Here is an 18,309-nt window from a genome sequence, read left to right as displayed (position 1 = left end):
GTGGGACCCCATCCAGGACACTGGGATCATGACCTGAGCCAAAGGCAGACACTTAACAACTAAGCCACCCAGGCGCCCCATGATGGTTTAAGTTGGCACTATGCAGTTATTATATTTATGAAGACATAAATTCAGAGCAAATGGGGAAAAAAGTCAGCTTATTGTCATAATGCTATTTCTGATTTTTTTCCTTAAAGCTATTGGTATTTATGTTTGTGATTCCAGAAGCCCATAAGATGTCTTTAATAGTGTCAGGATTTTAAATAAGGGAAAACGGTGACACCAAAATTAATTAGGCAATGCCAAAATCCAACTGATTCGTTCATATTGAAAAATGAAACACAGGAACACATCAAAGTTGCATGTCGGTGGCAATGGTGGGCACCTTTGCAAAGATGTTAATATACAATATTATTAGTATACTGGGAGGTTGAGCTCATTAAAACATAAAACAGATAAGTTAAAACTTCCTTTTAATTTTGATTTACTGTTTCAGTATGTATTTTCCTCATATTCTAAACTCTTTAATCACAACATCTTCTAATCCACTTTAAATGATTGGACGTTAAACAATTTGCATTATCCCAAACAGCTGAGACACCTTGGCAAATTGGCAGATCAACAGATGACTTTGTCACACTGCAAATTGATTAGATTTGACGACCCTTCATTTGCATAGTTAAAATAATGTTTTAGTATTTTATTTCAGTAAAATATTTCAGTAAAAAGCAAGTCCTGGTAGAAAAGACACCAGGCACACCCAATTAGGTCCTCACTAATCATTCAGTTTTAGGTGAATCCTCTTTGCTTCCTACAATCACTTGTATATATATATATATTTAGTTTGTTTAAAAAAAAAGTTATGTAAATTTCCGATGATATTTTGGGTGGAATTGAGATACATACTTTTCGGATGACTCATGTTGCAACTCAGCAAGCATCTGCTCAGACTACCAGGAGGGCATTAAATAAAAAGTGAGCATGTGTGCATCTTTAAGACATTAGACATGACCAGCTGTTTCATATTCTCAGAGCCCTTTCAATAATAAAAGGCTCCCCTGAAGCTTCCAGGTGAGTGGGTTTGGAGAGGTAGAAGGGCTGGGAGGTTGGGCTTGCAGGCCAGGAGATATAATAGCATTGCTCAGCAGTCTTGCATTTTCTAGGGTGAGCTGGTGACTGTTCCCCCAGTAGGAGGGAATGCCTTAGGCCAAAATCCATGTCTAGAAAGACAAAACAATCTACAGACCCTGTTCAAATACCCCTTTAGAATATAAAATATTTAGGTGCTCACTGTAAATGCAATTCTAAATATAAAAAAATCACACTCCTCTCATCTGTTCAGGCTGTATTATAAGTCATCTCGAATAAGCATAACAGGAATCCTGTTATGCGGCAAAAGAAATCTTTCATACATTCCTCCTTTCTTAGCTGATAATTGAAATAATTAATTAAACTCCTTTAATACGATACCCTTCCCAACATCACTTGCTAAAGCATACTATAAAATGGTCACTTATTCATTCAACTTCCAAGTACAAAATATTGGGGTACCTAGGTGGCTCAGTTGGTTAAGTGGCCAACTCCTGATTTTGGTCCAGGTCATGATCTCAGGGTCATGAGACCCAGCCTGGAGTTGGGAATCCCCACTCAGCAGGGAGTCCACTTCAGGATTTTCTCTCTCTCTCCCTCTGCCCCTCCCCCTGCTTTCTCTCTCTAAACTAACTAAATATTTAAATAAATAAATAAATTTCAAAAGACCAATCCTATACAGTAAGTACTTTAAACAGAAACTTACACTAAGTAGTTTCTAGTGTAGTAGACCCAGTCAGGGCATTCCTAAATGAAAGTGAACCCTGATTCTCTGGAGTGACTCGCTACAAACAGCCATGAACGGCACCCCTAATCTCCATTCCCTGCTCTGAGGCATGCCAGGTGGACTTAGTGATCTGACCCCAGGGCAGACATTTGGTGCCAGTGACGACAATCACATTCTCATCCTCAGTTACCTGAAATCTGGAATGCAGAGACATAAAGCCTCGAGCCACATACCCTGAGCCTCACCGAAGGCAGAAGTCTCAAGGCAAAATCCACAAACTCCTATTGCCGATTTTCTAGTGTTATCCTGGCTTCTTCCCCAGCTCCCTGGCTTCACTGTTAAGTTCTTGTTTAATTTTATGAGCTACTATAGTGCCTCCCCCACCCTCTAAAATAGCAAGAGTCAGTTTCTATTGCTTGCAATCAAGAAAACGTTACTAATACTATAAAATAGTCTATACTCTTACCACTATTTTGTGCTACTATCTCTATATTTCTAGCGCCTAGGTTGTTATGGACATCAATATTTTATAAACTGCTTTTCTTTCAGATCTGTATCATCTTAGGTGGTAGAACATATTGACTAGATAAACTTTTTGATTGCTTAAAATTTGCTACTTTTAAATTTTGAGAGAACCCCTTCTTTAAATAGGAAGAATGGAAAGATATTTGAAATTGATGGGATAGGAATTGTAAGAGGAAGGTTGGCAAGAAAAAGGTACATCAGATGGGGGTTCTATAAGATATTTAAACCCAGAGACATTGGAAAGGATTCCAAGCATTTGAAGCTGGAGTTAAGCATTATCAGATTCATATTTACCAGTAGGGAATGGATAGGAGATGAGCAATGGAGAAATTGAAACAGGGTAGGAATTTGTTATTGTTGCCAAGATGGAAAATAAGAGTAGCCAAGACATTTGGGTATTGGCAGTAGGAATGCGGAAGTGTAATCAGTTCTGAGAGAAATGTTCAGGAATTTCAAAGACCTGTGGTGTATCTGTCCATCAAAGGGACACAATGAAGATGGAAGATGAGGATTGCCTTACAGGATTCTTCCTTGTGCAGGTACAAAACATCACCATTGGAAATGAGGAAAAATGGTAATTTGGAGAGGGTTGGAGGTATTCAGTGACAAATTCAACTTTAGACATTTTCAGTTTGAAGGACTTGTAAGACCCATGGGTGAAGTTCATCAGTAGGTTGCTAGAAAGCTAAGACTAAGAATTGGGCAAGTGGTTCACATAGAGGTGATAGTTTAAGACTTGAGAGTGGGTACAACTACCTCTGGGGAAAATGCAGAAATGGAGAGGAAATGGCCTGAAACATCAAGGAATGTAACATTTAAGAAACACAAAGAGGAAAGTGATTGCATTTATCTGCTCTGGCTGCCATAACAAAATACCATGGCTTAAATGACAGAGGTAGAATATCTCATAGCTCTGGAGATCAAGTGTTGGCAGGTTCTCTCTCTCTCTCTCCTTAACACCAGTCCTGTTGGATTAGGGCCCCATCCTTAAGATTTCATTTGACCTTAATTACCCCCCTACAGGCTCTATCCAAATGCAGTCACGTTGGTAGGTAGGGCTTCAACATATGAATGTGAAGTACATGATTCAGTCCATAATAATGATCCAGAGAAAGGTGACTGTGGAGGGGCATCTGAAGGCAGAGAAAAATGCAAATGATGCCATGAACACAGAAGTCCAGGGAAATCAAGAATGAAGACTAAATCAAGTTCAGGGTAGGAAAAACTAGAGCAGTGAGGAGAGCTCAGGAAATAGATACATTCAATTTAGAAAATTCTTTTTTAAGTTTGTCTGCGGAAGGCAGAGAAAGTTAACATTCAGTGCTGCAAGTGAATGCAGCTTGACCAAATCATCTGCTCAGTGTGGTAAGGAAATAGTGAGTCTATACCTAAGTGGGGAGGTAAGGTAGGAGACCAAGTGCAGTGAGAGGTTTACAGGGAGAGGTTCCTGAGAAGAGGATTGATGAGGGTTGTAGATAATCAGTGGATGTTGTGAGAGCATTGATAGGTAGATTGGGGAGGTTGGAGGCTTCACATGTGGGTGCCACTCAGAATTCTATCCTGACCACTCTTTGCTTGGTTATGTGAAACCTGCCAGGGTTGCTCATAAGCCTGGCTTAGGTGGAGAGTTAGACATGACTTTTTTTTTTTTTCCTTTTCAAACTCTGGATTTTTCTTTCAAGTGTGTATGTGTGATAGGATAAAAATTAAGAAAATAGGTTTATTTATTTATTTTTTAAAAGATTTCATTTATTTATTTGACAGAGAGAGACACAGCGAGAGAAGGAACACAAGTAGGAAGTGTGGGAGAGGGAGAAGCTGGCTTCCTGCAGAGCAGGGATCCCAATGCAGGGCTCAATCCCAGGACTCTGGAATCATAACCCGAGCCAAAGGCAGACACTTAACGACTGAGCCACCCAGGAGCCCCAAGAAAATGAGTTGAAAAAGTTGATAAAGGTGTTGTCAAAGTCCATGGACCATGAAATCTAAATTGGTTGGGGAAGAGGGAGATTTTATTTATGTGATAACATTTACGTAAGAACATTTACATACCACGAAGCAATTTTAAGAACTTTATAAAACTTAACTTATTTGAGTAATGACTAGGGCAAGGTATGAGAAACGGTATCAAATGGAGGCTCCAAGGCAACCAAAGAACTAATTATTAGGACCAACTGAGAGAAAGTATTAAACAGTGTCTGATGCATTACCTTATATTTTATTGTTCAGTGAGGCTTTGGAAATAACCTGCCTACCTACAAACATAGGTAAAGGTGATGGTAAAAGGTCTTCCTTGGGAGGCATCTGGGTGGCTCAGTCAGTTAAGCTTCTGCCTTTGGCTAAGGTCATGATCCCAGGGTCCTGGGATTGGGCCCTACAGTGGGCTCCCTGCTTGACAGGGCATCTGCTTCTCCCTCTACCCCTTCCCCTGCTCATGCTCTCTCTCATTCTCTCTCTTTCATAAGTAAAATCTTTTTTTTTTTTTTTTAAGGTCTTTTTTGACTCAAGGATTATGTGTTTAGATATAAGAGCTAATTATGCGTTTAGATCTAAGAGTTATGTAACATAACTCAGAATTCCTATCATTAAAGGAAGGTCTTCTTATTTGACAGCTTATTAAGTCCATGAAACTTGGTTCTATTTCTCAATCTATTGAGGAAATCTTAAATAGGCCCTTTGGGAGATACGTTAAGCTTGATGGGATTTGTAGCCTTCCCTGTAGGCTATCCACCCATCCTCTGAGCATAAACAGGAAGGTCTGTCTGCTCTTGACTCCTGGTATCTCTATTACATTTTGTACCACTTCTTGGACTATGAGATTTAAAAAAATATATGTATTCTTGGGTGCCTGGGTGGCTCAGTGGGTTAAGCCTCTGCCTTTGGCTCGGGTCATGATCCCGGAGTTCTGGGATCCAGCCCCACATCGGGCTCTCTGCTCAGCAGGGAGCCTGCTTCCTCCTCTCTCTCTCTGCCTGCCTCTCTGCCTACTTGTGATCTCTGTCTGTCAAATAAATTTTATATATATATATATATATATATATATAATTTATTTATTGTTTATGTTTATATTTTTATTTATTTATTTATTTATTTTAAAATAAAAATAAGAATACATACATATTCTTATTTTTATTTTTATTTTTATTTTTTTTAGCCAGGGAGAAAAAGAGGACATCAGGCCAGCCCACATGAATTTGACGGTTTTTCTTCCGGGGCTTACTAGTTTTCTTATTGTTTTATTTATTTTTTTATTCTCATCTTTATCCATCATCCCCTGGGCCACCTCCATTTTGAGTTGATTGAAGTAACTCCTGAGTTGTGTATTATAGCCAATTCTAAACTTTATCTGAGGTGTGAGTTCTTTACCAACAGTTTTGTCTCTGTTGTTTGGCCTTTGCTTTGCTATGTCATGTGGCTTGATTCCAATGGAGTGCCTCATATTTGGTTTAGAAATTTATTTTTCTTCTTTTTTCTTTCTTTTTTTTTTTTTTTTAGAAAAACATCTTTTTATAAAAGCTTCACTGAAGATATTTTGACCCCCAAAGCGATGATGATTTAGGGTTTTGAGATGCTTCTGGTTCACCTGCCATATGCAAATGCAGAATATTGCCACATTCAGAATCTAATAACTGTTTTATTCCAAGTTCATTTTTTTTTTAATATTCTGTCTGTTTCTGGAAACTTGTGTCTCTTTTCTGACCTAGGGTGATTTATTTTTCAGAGTCTAACTATTTAGTTTTTAATATGTCATTATTGAAGTACCTATGGTTATGAAATAATGGCAAACTCAATCTCATGGGTGATGTTTACAGAAACAATATATCCAAAATCCTATCTGGAATTCTGTCACCCTGATGCTCACCGGGAGAGGCTGTATGAAATATATTATTACATTGAATATAAACAACAACACGCATGGATTTAGTTATTAAATCATTTGTTGCATAGCTCACAAATTTTCAAAATACTCCAGACTAGCATAACAATTGTCTTTAAATATTTATAATGGAGATAGGGAGAATTTTTATTTCAAAGTACTTCTGAAAGTTTTCATAATGTTAAAACAACTAGCAAAGATACTTTTTTTTTTTTTTTTTTTGGTCCCAAACTTGGAGAACCATTATTCTGAGGAATGATACCATGAACAGAGATGTAGAGAGGAAGTTGAAAACCATATCCAGTGAATACACTCACTACTCGTATCCAGGTGAGAAAAACCCTGCCAGACTGGGTATGAAATCCAGGAGTGGAGAGCTTCCTACAGGAGGCATTGCTTTTGTATTATGCCTATCTTGAAGCCATACTCAAAACCATGTTGTGTCCATCAAACAGATATTATACATAATGCTTTTCTGAAGACTGGGAGATAGTGATTTTTGTTAATTTTTTTTTTTTTTTTTATTTGTTTGTTTTCATATCCCAGAGCAGAAATCTGAGCCAACTTTCTATTAGGATGGATCTCATGTCATCCCTCAAAAAGTTTCATTTCCTCTAACTAATGTCATCTCTCCTTCTTGGTCAATATGTAGACGCTAAAAGCTCCTTTTTCTGGGAGCAATTAAACTCTTTATTTCCTTTTTTCATTTCCATTCTGCTGAACAGACCCAGGTCTGCCATACATTCCTGCTGGGGCTCATCCCTTCCCACCCACCCTCATGCACAGAGAGTTTTAAGTTGGTTCTACTGGAGGCTGATTGGCTATACTTGGGACCTCTGCACATTTCAGTTTTTCTGTTTCATGATTTTGGTGTAATTCTAAACCAACAGAAGTTTTTGTAATTTAAAAAAGCTTTAAACATATTAGAAAAAGGATATGTTTAAGGAACATGTCATTATTTTACCAATTCAAAGAATTTTTTGTGAAGAAGTCAGAAGGCATGGTATCATAAGTATGGCTCTAAACCAGGATCTTTGGGATGGGACCAGAAGGTCAGTCCTGGAGGTGATGTTGGTAGTTCTAAGACTAGTGCTTTTTCCATTTTCCTAACAGTTTCCTAACATACATCAGACCAGAATACTGTGTTGCTTTCCCTCTGCTTCAGTGTGTTCACAAGACAATGAAAGTATGTTAGGAAAAATAACATAGCATAAAGGGGAAATGATGAAAAGCCTTCACATTTGTTTTGTTTTGTTTCAGGGCAGGAATACAAACATAGGGAGCCAACTAATGAAAACTGCCCTTGTCTACCTCACATGGAACACCTGAACAGCAGTGGACAATTTAGGGAAAAAAAAAAATACAGACCTAAAAATCACTTGCTTCTGTCAACTGCCTTTAGCTTTTTCCCTTATGGGATTAGATCAAGCAAGCAGACACCTAGGTCCCAGTCCCTTTGGATATTATGGTTCACACTTAGAACATGCTCTGGTGTTAGATGTTAAGACAACTGGCCTTTCCACGGCTCCCTTTCTCTTTGCTGTTACCTAACACAGTATCCCTAAGCGAGCAATAATGTGCGGTCTTGGAATTTCAATTCCCATACTCACTCTGCCCCTCAGTGCAATCTGTTTTTGATTAGTAATTTAGAGTTAATGTATTTTGCAGAAAGTCTCCCTGTTCTGAAGGTATTCACACCTACCATGGAATTCTGAAATATCCAAAGGGAGGCACTAATGTTATCCAACCGTAGAACTCCTAGACTGCAATATTCTACTACTAATGGTGTTCAAAAGTTTTTTCCTTTTCCTTCTTCCTTCCTTCCTTCTAAACTTCCTTTCTACTTGTTTTGAAAAGTTAAGGATATTGTTTTGGTTAAGTACACTGCTGTGGATATTTGTGTATTCTCAAACTAAATTTTATCAATCAATTGATTTTTTTTTTTTTAAGATTTTCTTTATTTGACAGAGATCACAAGTAGGCAGAGCAGCAGCAGAGAGAGAGGAGGAAGCAGGCCCTGCTGAGGAGAGCCCGATGCAGGGCTCGATCCCAGCACCTTTGGGATCATGACCTGAGCCAAAGGCAGAGGCTTTAACCCACTGAGCCACCCAGGCGCCCCAATCAATTGGTTCTTAACTGGATTAAGATCTGGCCTCTCTAAATATATCTATATACATCTATATGTCTATAACCATATGTTAAACAAAGAAGTGTTTCAAAAAATAATTGCAAAGAAAATGTGACCTCTAGGCACATTACTTGTCATGGCAATTTCAAGAAGAAAGCATATTTGCTAAAATTGAAATTCTAGAACATCTCTCTTGATATTATCAACAGATGTGTAACCTAAACTCAAGATGTTAGTTTTAATTGACCCTTTTATTTATATATAGTGACTGAAGATGAATGCCAATATTTTGGAAAACATGATCTCATGTCCTTGGAAGCAAACTTGAAGGAAAGAACTAAGACAGCAATGTTTGCAATATTTATTATATACATATTCATATATTGCTATATATATGATATATTATATGTAAATATATATTATATATTTGTTATAATATATTATATATTTATAATATTTGTATGTTGTTTGTAAAATGAACAAAACTTTTTTGAAGGCAGCCATAGTTTAAGGTTATTCTGAAATTGGTGTCAAGCTTAGGCATGCACATGTATAATGCAGGATTGGTAAATACTGGAAATTTTTGAGTTGTTTAACCTAGTAACATAGAAAAAGCTTTGAAGGGAAAAATTACCAAAACCAAAAATAAATTAAAAATATAAATAAGTAAATATATCACATGACTAATTTGCTAACATGTAAAATGTATAAGAATTGCCTTGGGGTCCTGTTAAGCACTGATATTGTCAACATCATCTGCTGTTATGGACAATTTCCATGGTGCTAGGAAATATATTTTTTCTTAAATGATGGACAAATTTAAATAAGGTAAAGAAAGAGAACGAAAAAAGTACAGCAGAATAGTATATTCTTATAAAAGTGTATTTATTTGGTTTGCCTTAGGATAAAGCTATCAAGGCTATCAGCCAAGTGCCATGCTAGAGAAGTAACACATTAGTGTTGGAGACAACTAGACCTGGTTTCTATTCCCAGGCCTATCAATTAATGTATGTATGTCCTTGGGCAAATGAAGCCACCTGTCTGGGTTTCCGTTTTTTAATCTCTCAATTTGAGAAAGTAATAGGTAACTTTTAGAAGTGTTTTATAAAAATTTTAAAGATTGTGAGTGCAGAGTACAAAATAAGAGTGACCGCATAGATTTACTTAAAGAATACAGTTTTAGAACACATGTATATGCAAAAGAGAATGTGCAATCTTTTGGAAAAAATGAGGTTTATTCAATACTGCCTCATTTTATCTTGTATCTTAAAAATTTACCCTAGTATCCATTCACGTTATGGCTAAATTAACTAGGAGTACAGACTTAGGAAAAAGCTCTGACAGTTTTTGTAATTAAAAAAAAAAAAATGTAAGGGGTAATTTTGCAGTTTGTCTTTTCCATACTAGGAGATCTTAAACTGGGCCAATATGTTAAGTACATCATCCTTGTCTTGGTAATTCAACAGCAGTTAGGCTAGAGAAAGCACCTCACTAGCTCCAAGAAGAATGGGAAGGGTCGTTTCTAACTCTGTGAGCCTACTGTTCCCTAATTTCTGGCCCTTGAAAAATACAAACAAACAGGGGTACCTGAGTGGTTCAGTGGACTAAGCATCTGACTCTTGATCTCAGCTCAGGCCTTGGTCTCAAGAGTTGTGAGTTCAAGGCTTGCACTGGGCTCCACATTGGGCATGGAGCCTACTTACATAAATACAGTGATAGATACATGGATACATAATAGATTTGAATAACTGAAATGACTGAAAGAGAATATTTGGACAGGCATTTTTATTAAGAAAATATTTTGGTTTACAATCAAGTCAACAAAAAAACCCAAAACTATTTTTCTATTTATGGCCATAAATTAGACAAAAACATTAATATATTAATAAAATTAAAGCTTGATATAGTAGAAATGCCTATAAGACAAGAGATATTCTAATTTCTCTTTCTGACTGCCTTACTTATTTTCTACGAGACTTGAGTGAATCTACTTAATCACTCTGCAGCTTATTCAAGAAGGTGAATTTTTCTCACATGTTTGCGAAAGTGGAAATTGTCTTCACTTCTAACTAAAAGTGATGCTCAGAAGATGCACAAAAACTATACAAAGTGATCTGATCTTCACATTGAAAACCCATGTAAACCCATTATCCTTTCCAAATGAAACAAAAAATAACACACTTATATACATTCAATAGGTTATACTGGAGATTTACTTTACAGGCAAAAATATCTGAATGAAGATACTCCATCAAACTAAATCTTCATAATTCTTCATTTTACATATTTAAGGTGAGGATTTTTTTTTTTTTAATAAGAGAAATTATCAAAACCTGAGATCTCAGACCATAAGCTGTCCTGTTTCATTTAGCTGGGAAGACAAAACAACAGAAAATAGAATCTATCTACCTATAATGCAATAAAAATTCTACTGCTTCTTAAAAAACAAAGACTTTTTAGGTATGTCTTATAAAACTTAGAAGTAAATTATGAGAATGTTAATATAAGCATTGCTTCTGGAGATTGGAAAATTTTTAGGGCATTTTTCTTCACTTTTTCATTCTCCTAAACATGAAAAAAAAAATCCTTCATGGACTAAAAATTTCAAGTTGTAGAATATTTGCTCATTAAATATTTGCTTGTAAGTTTTGGAAAATATTTCTTGTAGGTGTCATATGCTCGGTTATCAGGGAACTGCTGTAATTGCTGAGAAGTCTAATAATTTAAAAGGCCATGTCCTCTATTCTAGTGAGTGCAGTCTGCAGGGAGAGCTAGTAAGTTGGTCTAGAAACAAAAATCACGGTGGGCTCTGGTAGAGAGACAATGTCAGTTAGTAAATGTTACTTAATGACAAATGTGAAATTTGACAACATACCTTGAATTTTGTACTTTAATAAACCAAAATTTGCAGAAAACATTGGAATAGTATACTGCAATATTCAGATGTTAATTACAAGATGCAGTCTGAAAGAAAATAATTTCTACAAACTGGGTGCCCCGTACTGAAATTTATAAAGAAAACTCTGACTGACTTTTACTGTAATGGTTGCTCTTTAGGAATAAATCTTATGGGAGCAGCATTTCAAGTGATCCTTCTGTTTTATCAAAATCTTATTCCATAACAGCACTAAATATGTTCCTTTTGCTCACTTCTTCATCATGGCCAATCTTATGCAACCCTAGTTTTGCAAAGAGTTTTATGCTTCTTCTCAATCCTTGGTAAGTTTCCTTATTTCATATTTTGCTTTAGTCTCACTTTTTAGCCTCGTCTTCCTCCAGTTTTAGCCCACACCTCACCCACTGTGCCATCTGGAAATATTATTAGATGAGTAACAATTACATTTCTGCTGAAAGACTCAGGATTATCTGAACTATTATTTGATGATGTATCATCCTGCAGGTTATAATACTAAAGCTGTCACATACTATATCATGCTAGCCCTGACTATCAGATAACACCTGCATGGGCCCCTCCATCAAGTTCTGATTACTGTCAACAAGAGGTTAGCAATTGAGAAAGAGTAAAATCTACAGAATAATGGCATCTGACATGTCTCCACAGCTGGCAAAGACATGCAACAGATGAAAAGGTAGCACATAATATAGCTTTCATTTCTCAGCAAAGGCACACACTCTAGTGTGGGACATTTCAACAACTTCTTATGACTTCTGTTAGATTCCCCTTTTCCTCCAAAAACGCAATTAAATGCAGGAAGCCTGTGCTATAATTTATATAAATATTATGTCCATTTATGAACACTTCCCAGCTATTCCACACAAGATTGAAATTTTCCTTTGGACAAAAAGCCATTAGTTGCACATGGTCTGAGCTTCCATGTTTGGGACGAAATCTCTTTACCAAAACCTCTCCTTTGCATCACTCAACTTCCTCGGTCTCCTGTTTGCCCTACTAGCAAGAGCTGTTTCTGCTTAAATAAGAGCTAAACAAAACAAAATGTTTTGTTCCACCCCCAAATTGTTAATTTTTGCTTACTGGATTCCTGCTGGTTCCCAACCCTGCTCCTGTTAAGAAGCATGGACCCTCCCTTTCACTATGTACCTAAATCCCTTCCTGGTGACATCATGGGGTAGGATGGAGGAGTCTAACCTTCCTTTACATAAGACTTCCCCCTCCTTTCTTTCCTTTTTCTATAGTGAAGAAAATGAATCAGAATGCATGTATGCAAAATATAAGAAATGCCCTTAATCTTACTTCCAGAGAATGTCTTGTGGCTATGTACATTTAAGATTCACATAGGACTTTAAGGAAAACTCTTCATATCTGTAGTGACTTCGTGATTGAGCAGCTATTGTTTGGAGGATAGATCTGTGACCAGTATTTTATTTTTGTAATTAGTTCCAAATTTGAAATGTTGGTGGCTTAAAATCTTTAGGGGGAAATTAAGCAGAATATATTGGCTAAAATAAGACTTACCAAGGACTTTAAAGTAACTGTGTTGTATCAGGGACTCATGTTCTCTGTGTCAAACATTTGACAGTGGAACTTTTAGTCAACTATTACCCAGAACTTTATTATTCACAACACTCAGTAGTCAAAAAGAATGTGTAGATACCCAACTTTAGTTCCCAGCTCAACCAAGTCTGATGTATTTTAAAATGTGTAATGAACATGAAGATATTTACTAACTGAAGTTTATAATTTGGGAAGAAAAACGAAGATTTTGCCAAAGTGTTCTGGCAAATGAGTTGCAAATTTAATATTCTGGCAGGCTTTGTACTTACTGCGATTTTCTACACTGGGTAGGTGTGCAATAAGTGTTGGCAGGCTGCATTCATAAAGTAAGACAATAGTTTCAATATTTTAAACATGGTTTTTATCGAAGCCTTAAATGTAAAATTTAATGTTAGGAAGCACTGGTTAAGGTTCTAAATGTGCTATTAATATAGGTCATTGTTTTTTGCAAGTGATTTTATGCCTTAAAAAAAATAAGAAAGAAAGAAAAGCCAGAACTCTCCCTCAAAGAAGTGCTCTAAACAGAGCGTTACCAAGAGCGTTTATGACAAAGGCTTTGATCTCCATGTACATCCAGTAAATACAAAACATTCCTATGTTTTAAGGATGTACATACCTGCACACACTATGACTTTAACAAATGTTTCAAACTGCATTTTGAAAGTTATTGATTTGGTAACGCTCCAAACACATTTCTTCTAGTAAATTTCTAACACCAACCCTATGAGTTTCAAAGTTGGATGGTTCTGCATGTTACAAGAGACTGTGCATGCAAAATTTGACTCTGTTTCACAGACATATTGTTTTGTGTTTCACATGATGAAAGTAAAATGCAAATAGCTATAAAAATGAATGAAAGCACCTGGCAACTTTGATATACACACCTCGTTATAGACTAGCTTTGCATATGAGGGCTAAAATTAGATTGGATATACAATAGGAAACGCATTGTAAGATTTAAAATCCTTCAGTTTTGTTTTTTTTTTTTTGTATTTATTTATTAATGTTTTTTGAGGTCCAGGCTGGATAAGTGTTCTTCACAGGTATGGGATGAAATTTTGAGGACATATTCTAGACCATCATTTTAGTTCTTTAATTTACATACTTACCAGTACTATTTTAATAACAAAAATCCCCATTACTATTTTTTTAGTTTAAATTTTCATTAATTAACAAGCAGTGCAGTATTGGTTTCAGGAGTAGAATTCAGTGACTCAACACCCAATGCTGTATCATCATAAGTGCCCTCCTCAAAACCCATCCCCCATCTAGCCCATTCCCCCCACCACCTCCCTCCATCAACCCTCAGTTTGTTCTTATCATTAAAAGTCTTTTATAGTTTGTTTCACTCTTTTTTTTTTTTTTTCTTTTCCCCTTTCCATATGTTCATCTGTTTTGTTTCTTGAATTCCACATGTGGATGGATCATGGGGTATTTGTCTCTAACTTATTACACTTAGCATAAAAAGCTCTGGCAAATGGCAAGGTTTTATTCTTTTTTGATGTCTGAGTAATATTCTATTGTGCAGATATACCACATCTTTAGCTATTCACCAGTTGATGGACATTTGGACTCTGTCCAGAGTTTGGCTGTTGCTGATAATGCTGCTGTAAGTATCGGGGTCCAGGTACCCCTTCAGATCTGTATTTTTGTACCCTTCAGGTAAATACTTAGTAGGGTAATTTCTGGATCATAGGGTAGTTCTATTTTTAATGTTTTGAGGAACCTCCATACTGTTCTCCAGTGTGGCTGCACTGGTTGCATTCCCACCAAGAGTGCAAAAGGTTCCCCTTTCTCTGGATCCAACACCTATTGTTTATTTCCTTTGCTTTCTTTCTTTTTTTTTTTTTTAAGACTTTTTTATTTATTTGACAGACACAGATCACAGGTAGGCAGAGAGGCAAGCAGCAAGACAACACCTATTGCTGCTTGTGCTGTTAATTTTAGCCATTCTGACAGGTGTGAGGTGATATCTCATAGTGGTTTTGATGTGTATTTCCCTGATGATGAGCAACTTTTCCTGTATCTGTTATCCATCAGATGTCTTCTTTGGAAAAGTGTCTATTCATGTCTTCTGCCCATTTCTGAACTGGATTATTTGTTTTTTTGAGGCTTTTTAAAAAATAGATTTTGGATATTAACCCTTTATCAGATATGACATTTGTAAATATCTTCTCCATTCTGAAGACTGCATTTTAATTTGTTTATTTATTTATTTATTTTTTTTGCTGTGCAGAAACTTTTTATCTTGATCAAGTCCCAATAGTTCATTTTTGCTTTTGTTTTCCTTGCCTCCCAGTGATGTGCCTGGTAAGAAGTTGCTATGGCCAGTTTCAAAGAGGTTTCTGCCCGTGTTCTCAGAATTTTGATGGTTTCCTGTCTTACATTTAGGTCTTTTATCCATTTTGATTTATTTTTGTGTATCTTGTGAGAAAGTGGTCCAATTTCATTCTTTTACATGTTGCTATCCAGTTTTCCCAACACTCTTTCTTTGTTGAAGAAACTGTCTTTTTTCTATTGGATATTCTTTCCTGCTTTGTTGAAGATGAGTTCACCATACAGTTGTGGGACTATTTCTGGGTTGTTCATTCTGTTCCATTGACCTGTGTCTGCTTTTGTGCCAGTACCATACTGCGTTGATGAGTATAGCTTTGTAATATGTCTTGAAATCTGGAATCATGACACCTCCAGTTTTTTTTTGTTGTTGTTGTTGCTTTGTTTTGTTTTGTTTTTTTCAGGTTGCTTTGGCTATTTGGGGTATTTTGTGGTTCCATACAAACTTCAGGATTGTTTGTTCTAGCTCTATGAAAAATGCTGGTAGTATTTTGATAGGGATTGCATTAAATTGCCTGGGTTACTTTAGGTAGTCTAGACATTTTAACAATGTATGTTCTTCTAATCCATGAGCACAAAGTGCTTTTCTATGTCCATGTCCTATTCAAATCCTTTCATAAGTGTTCTATGGTTTTCAGAGTACAGACCTTTTACCTCTGTAGTTAGGTTTATTCCCAGGTATCCTTACTGGTTTTGGTGCAATTGCATATGGGACTGATTCCTCGATTTCTTTTTTCTGCTGCTTCATTGATGGTGTACAAAAATGCAACATATCTATGCACATTGATTTTATATCCTGCAAATTTGCTGAATTCATGTATTAGTTCTAGCAGTTTTTCAGTGGAGTCTTTGGGGTTTTCTACATAGAGTATCATGTCATCTACAAGTAGTGAAAGTCTGACTTATTCCTTGCCAATTTAGATGTCTTTTATTTCTTCTTCTTGTCTGGTTGCTGAGACTAAGACTTCCAGTCCTATGCTAAATAGCACATGGTCAGAGTAGACAGACATCCTTGCTGTGTTCCTGACCTTAGGGGAAAGTCTCTCAGTTTTTTTCCCATTGAGGATGATGTTATTTCCCTTCTTCTTCTGGCTTTGGGTTTTATTTGCTATGCCTTTTCTAGCTCCTTTAAGTGTAAGGCTAGTTTGTCTATTTGAGATTTTTCTTGCTTCTTGAGGTAGGTTTGTATTGCAATATATTTCCCTCTTGGGACGCCCTTTGCTGCATCCTGAAGGTTTTGGATTGTCATGCTTTCATTTTCATTTGCTTCCATTTTTTATTTCTACTTTAATTTCCTGGTGAACCCATTCATTCTTTAGTATGGTGTTCTTTAACCTCCATTATTGGAGTTCTTTCCATACTTTTTTTCTTGTGGTTGACTTCATTTCATAGTGTTGTCATCTGAGAAAGGCATGGTATGTTCTCAATCTTTTTGTACTTGTTGAGAGCTGATTTGTGACCCAGTATTGTGATCTAATCTGGAGAATGTTCCATGTGCACTGGAAAAGAATGTGTATTCTGCTGCTTTAGGAGGAAATGTTCTGAATAGATCTGTTAGGTCCATCTGGTCCAGTGGATTATTCAAAACTATTGTTACTTTGCTGATTTTCTGCTTAGCTGATCTGCCTGTTGCTTTAAGTGGTGTGTTTAAGTCCACTACTATTATTGTATTATTATTATCAGTGAGTTTCTTTAAGTTTATTATTAATCAGTTTAAATATTTGACTGCTCCCACATTGGGGGCATAAATATTTACAACTGTTAGATGCTCTTAATGGATAGACCCCTTCATTGTGATATAATCCCCTTTTCATCTATTTTTACAGTCTTTGTTTAAAAATCTAGTTTGTCTGATACAAGTTTTGCTACTCTTTCTTTTGCCATCCATTAGCATGATAGGTGGTTCTCCATCCCCTCACTTTCAGCCTGCAGGTGTCTTTAGGTCCAAAATGAGTGTTTTGTAGGCACCATAAATGGACCTTCTTCTCCTTCTTCTTCTCATTCTCCTCCTACACATTCTTCTTCTTCTTCTTTTCTTCTTCTTCTTCTTCTTTACCCATTCTGGCACCCTATGTCATTTAACTGTAGCATTTAATTCATTTACACTCAGAGTGATTATTGAAAGATATGAATTTAGTGTCATTGTGTTACCTGTAGAGTTGGTATTTCTGGTGATATCTTGTGGTCCATTCTTTGTTGCTTTTGGTCTTTTTTTCTTGACTCAAAAAGTCCCCCTTAAAATTTCTTGCAGGACTGGTTTATTGGTCATGGCCTCTTTTAGTTTTTGTTTGAGAAACTATCTTTCCTAATCTGAATAACAGCCTTGCTGGATAAAGAATCCTTGGCTGCATATTTTTCCCATTTAACACTTTGATTATATTCTGCCACTTTTTTCTGGCTTGCTAAATTTCTGTGGGAAGATTTTCTGCAGACCTAATCTGTCTTTCCTTGTGGGTTAAGGACTTCTCTTCCCTTGTTGGTTTTCAGGATTCTTTCCTTGTCTGTATATTTTGTGAATTTGACTATGATATGCCTTAGCAATGGTTAGCTTTGGTTGAATTTAATGGGAGTTCTCTATGCTTCTTGGATTTTGATGTCTGTCTTTCCCCAGATTAGGGAAGTTTTCAGCTATAATTTGTTCAAATAAGACTTCTGCCCCCTTTACTCTCTTTTCATTTTCTGGGACTCCTAAAATACAAATGTTATTACAAGTTGCTGAGTTTCCTAAATCTATTATCTTTAGACTTCGTAGTCCATTACCTTTCATTCTTCATTATTTTCTATACTTTTATCTTCTTTATCACTGATTCACTCTTCTGATTTTTCCATCCTTGTTTTTATGGTATCCATTTGGGTTTGCATGACAGTTATAGCATTTTTAATTTCAGCCTGATTTTAGTTCTTTCATCTCTGCAGTAAGGGAATCTCTAGTGTCTTCTGTGCTTTTTTCCAAACCCAACTAGTATTTTTATAATCACTGTCTCAAATTCTATTTCAGATATTTCAGATATCTTACTTATATCTGTATTGATTAGATTCCTGACTGTGAGTTCTACTTCCTATTCTTTCTTTTGGGGTGAATTTCTCTGTCTTGTCATTTTGTCCAGGAAAAAAAAAAAAAAAAAAAAAAAAAAAAAAAAAAAAAAAAAAAAAAA

The sequence above is a fragment of the Lontra canadensis genome, unplaced genomic scaffold, assembly GCF_010015895.1.
Source record: "Lontra canadensis isolate GAN:19392208 unplaced genomic scaffold, GSC_riverotter_1.0 scaffold73, whole genome shotgun sequence".
Lineage (NCBI taxonomy): Eukaryota > Metazoa > Chordata > Mammalia > Carnivora > Mustelidae > Lontra > Lontra canadensis.
The sequence above is the reverse complement of the archived record's forward strand: the minus strand, read 5'-3'. Positions refer to the sequence as shown.